At 44.9% G+C, this 4,460-nt stretch overlaps 1 pseudogene; it reads right to left on the minus strand.

Moving 5' to 3' along the window:
• Positions 1 to 209: 209 nt before the first annotated feature.
• On the minus strand, positions 210 to 1,795 carry LOC120853617 (annotated as a pseudogene).
• Positions 1,796 to 4,460: the final 2,665 nt, after the last annotated feature.

Consider the following 4,460-nt stretch of genomic DNA (forward strand, 5'->3'; position numbering starts at 1 on the left):
ATATGGAGAATTATATGAACAGATTATTTCCTGTTACTGAATCATCCTTGTATTTCTAGAATAAAACCAACTTGGCGATGGTATATTATTTGTTTAGTATGTTGCTGGATTCAATTTGCTCAGTTTATTTATTATTTTTATATCAGTATTCATAAGAAAAATAAGGTTATAGCTTTCTTTTCTGGTGCCCTCTTGTCCTGGTTTTTGTACTAGGGCCTTTGTAAGGGCGCTTTATGCTGGCAGAAAGAGCCGCAGTGTCGTGCAATGTTGCAGCCACTGCAGGTTTCACTGGCTTTGTGGCCACAGTTCCAGCAGCTCTCCGTTGATTCTTCCTGCTTGTTTATGACGAGAAAGGCATCCTCTGCAGCCTGCCATTTCACGTCCGCTATTGTCTGCTCCATTCGAGCTCTCTCGGTTGCAGTCACTTCAAAGGCTTTTTGCTCTGCCTCAGCAACAGCTTTCTGTACTTCTGACATGGCCTGAATTTTCACCTTATTCACAGCTTCAGTCTTTTTCCAAAACTCCACAGATACATATCCTGTTCTAGCCTACTGTGGAACTCCCCCCCGCCGAGAATCATTGCTGGGAGAATCTGCGCTCCCAGGACTGTGCTTCCTGGAGACCAAACTCGCTCCCTGTTTTCCTCATCTCTGTGTTTTCGTTGAATCGTCTTTTCCAGTAGTTGAGTTCTTCACGGTCTGCTTCTTGACAGCGCCACCGGGCTGCCATGGAGCGCCTTGTTTTCTCTGCCATTTCCATAATGCAGCTGAGGGCACGATCAAAATGTTTCCATTCATCAGCCCATTCCCTTTCTGTCAAATGGTCTACCAACTCATCTTGATAGCCTCTATTTAGACTAAGATTGTGGTGTCTATCACGAACTTCCCAATGTTCCATCATCTTGCTGGGCTCACAGTATAGGTGGGAAGTTGTGATATCTTCTAAGGTGTAGTGCTGAAGAGGCAGAGGAGTAGGATGGAACTGGCCCCCAGGATTCATGAGGGGTACAGTGAGGGCAGGACTGTGCTGGGGAGCAGGGCTGATGGTACACACGCTCTTGGCAGGAGGTTCAGGAGCAATTGTGTCTCTTTCAAAACTGCTCGCTTCCCACCTCTCTGGACTGGGCCTTTTTCCATTTCCATGCACTTCCATGAGCAGCTCAGAAGAGTCAGCAGGGGATGCAATACTTGTGTGGAGCAGACGGTGTTCGTGCTGAGCCAGGTACTGGGATGGGGTCTGCTTGGCAGCCCGAGTGCAGTGCAGCAGTTCGCGCTGCAGCAGAGGCAGGTTGGCCTTGAGGAATGGAATAACAAAAGGACAAAGAGGAAAGCTCCTGGAGCTTGCAATGGAATTCTTCAATTGTTACTGTTGAGTTGACCAGTGCTAGAACAAGAGTCCGCACCTTCTCCCCAATCTCAGGTGAGATGTCATTGCCAAACTGCTGCAGAGTGGTGAGGAAACGTTTCAACTTGCTGAGCTGCAGAGCACCACAAGTGGCTGGCAGCTGTTGGTTAGTTAGTGCAGATGATGTGGAAGAGGCAGGGCCGTTGCTGAATCTTTGTGGTGGTGATGGGGCGCTGTTAAGGGTAGGAGAAGAATGGTTGATGCCATTGCTCAATGCTGTAGACGTGAATGACACGGGCTTGGATCTTCCGGGATTTATTGGTAGAAGGGGTGGCATGGTGGGAGGTGAGGATCTTGACTGTATCTTCACTTCCACAGGAGATCCAGGCATCACTGGCACTCTTTTGTCAGCACCAAGCTGGAAGGCAGCCTCTCCAGGGACGCCCACCATCGCCCAGCGCTGCTGCCACGCACCTCCACCTCCACTCGCTGCCGGGGTCCCCCGCAGGCACTTTGTAAGTGCTTTCCCACATGCTACAGTCTTTATAATGATTTTAATTGATAAATACTTTTCCATTGTGTGGCTGGACCATGGTCTAACACTTTCTTATCCTTGCATGGTTAGGATATTTCCTGTTGCTATAATAGTTTGTAAAATAATGCTACAATAAGTGCAGTTTGCAAAACTGTATCCTAATTTTAGATCTTTTCTTCCCCCACTAGGATAAATTTCCAGGAATGAGAGGGTAGAAAACTTTCTATGACTTTTAAGATCTATGAGCAAATTATTTTCCCAAAGATTTGTACTGATTTACAGCATCTCCATAATTTTGATGTATTATCTGTACAACATTCTTGTCAGCACTGGATGTCATTTATATATATATTTTTTCTGTTGTCAGGTATGGAATAGCAACACAGACATCTAATCTCCAGGCTCAGGGGCAGAACAGTGAGGAGAGCACTTTTCCATTAAATGCTGACCCTCCCACTGAGGTTCCAGGGTTGATATAATCGCTGTTGTTTCTTGGGTATAAAAAGTTAATCTGAGACTGGGACCCCAGCTCTTGTCTGCATTGTATTGACTGAAGCCAAAGCCCAGTACTCAGATTTGGTCACTTTTTTGCTTTTCTTTTTCTTTTTAGGTAACATTGATCGGGCTCTTATAAATATGCCAAATACAAATTCTTAGCTGCATTTGTTTATTACCAAGAGGACCCATGGGTGGGGAATATGAGGACTTCTATGGGCAGATAGGGCAGGAGCCTGCTTCTGGTGGCCTGTTTTCAAAGACAAATGCCTTCCAGCTTGACTTTCTCTTCAGTTCAATTTAGTGACTATAAACACGTATCACTATCTTCTGAGCAGGCTGGCTCAGGGAGGGGAGAGAAATCTTGGCTCTTTAACACTGAATTTGTGGTTCTTCCCCAGTTAATCTGTATTAAACAAAACAGCACTTGCCACCTCAGCAGAGAAGACCTCTTATTTTTGTGAAATCAGAGTGCTCTGTAACCATGACGAACTTCCAGTGTCAGTAAACTATCCCCAGAGAGAGGTTCTGATTACAAAAGCCTCATAGAATAACCATGCTGCTGGAATTGTCACACAGGTGCCCTCCCCAGGAGGGGGTCTGATCTCCCTCTACAAGCTGGGGCCTCAGACAAGGATTAACTGAAGAGCAGAAACCAATCAGGGCCCTTTCTATGGTATTTACATTTAGTTGTAAAAGTGAGCACAACGAGAAGCTACTGCATAGTTCAGGGAACCCTACCCAGTGCTCTTTGGTGACTAAATGGGAAGGAAATCCACAAAAGAAGGGTTATATGTATATGTTTATATGGGGTTCCCTGGTGGCTCAGCTATGTGCATAGCTATATGTATAGCTGATTCACTTCGCTATACAGTAGAAACGAATACAACATTGTAAAGCAATTCCGTGTGTGTGTTTGTGTGTGTGTGTCCTCAGTCATGTCTGACTGCAACCTCAGGCACTGCAGCCTGCCAGGCTCTTCTATCCATGGAGTTTTCGAGGCAAGAATAATGGAACGGGTTGCCATTTCCTACTCTAGGGGATCTTCCCCACCCAGGGATTGAACCCACATCTCTTAAACCCCGTGTACTGGCATGTGGATTCTTTACCCCTGGGTCACTTGGGAAGCCCACTATACTCCAAGAAAAAAAAATCTTTTTTTTTAATTGAGCACATGCATTTCAAAGAAAGAGAATACCCTTGTTTTCATGATGATGGAGCAAAACAAGTGGCTGAATCTAGAAACCAGATTTCTGTTCTTAGGTAAGTAAAGAGAATGAGGGGGCACAGGGAAGAGGTGTGTTCCTAGATTAAAATTTATCTTGAGTGACATGCTAAAGCCTTGTACCTCCCTGAATTTGAAACACATCAGACTTGCTGTTTTTGTCTCTTCCATGAACTGAGTTTACAGTCATTATTTAATAAACATGTGTTGAACATGTAGAATATTCTAGAATATTCTGAATTGTGTATTTAATCCTACAGACATGAATAAACTAAGATTTTGTCCTTACCTTCAAGCTCACAGTGTCTCAGGCAGGAAAAAACTGTACACAGATGTAACAATGATGGATGTTACGTCAATGTGCTGTGGGAACCCTAAGGAGACAAATGCTTTGGTTTAAATGAACTAAGTATTAAGCTCTGAGGCTCTTTATATGACTTCTTGCCCCTTCAGTTCAGTCACTCAGTTGTGTCCGACTCTTTGCAACCCCATGGACTGCAGCATGCCAGACTTCCCTGTCCATCACCAACTCCCAGAGCTTACTCAAATTCACGTCCATTGAGTCGGTGATGCCATCCAACTATCTCATCCTCTGTCGTCCCCTTCTCCTCTCTCCTCCCACCTTCAGTCTTTCCCAACATCAGGGTCTTTTTCAATGAGTCAGTTCTTCACATCAGGTGGCCAGAGTATTGGAGTTTCAGCTTCAGCATCAGTCCTTCCAATGAATATTCAGGACTGACTTCCTTTAAGATTGACTGGTTTGATCTTGCAGTCTAAGGGACTCTCGAGAGTCTTCTCCAACACCACAGTTCAAGCATCAATTCTTCGGCACTCAGCTTTCTTTCTAGGCCACTCTCACAT

Source organism: Oryx dammah, unplaced genomic scaffold (assembly GCF_014754425.2).
Source record: "Oryx dammah isolate SB20612 unplaced genomic scaffold, SCBI_Odam_1.1 HiC_scaffold_26, whole genome shotgun sequence".
Classification (NCBI taxonomy): domain Eukaryota; kingdom Metazoa; phylum Chordata; class Mammalia; order Artiodactyla; family Bovidae; genus Oryx; species Oryx dammah.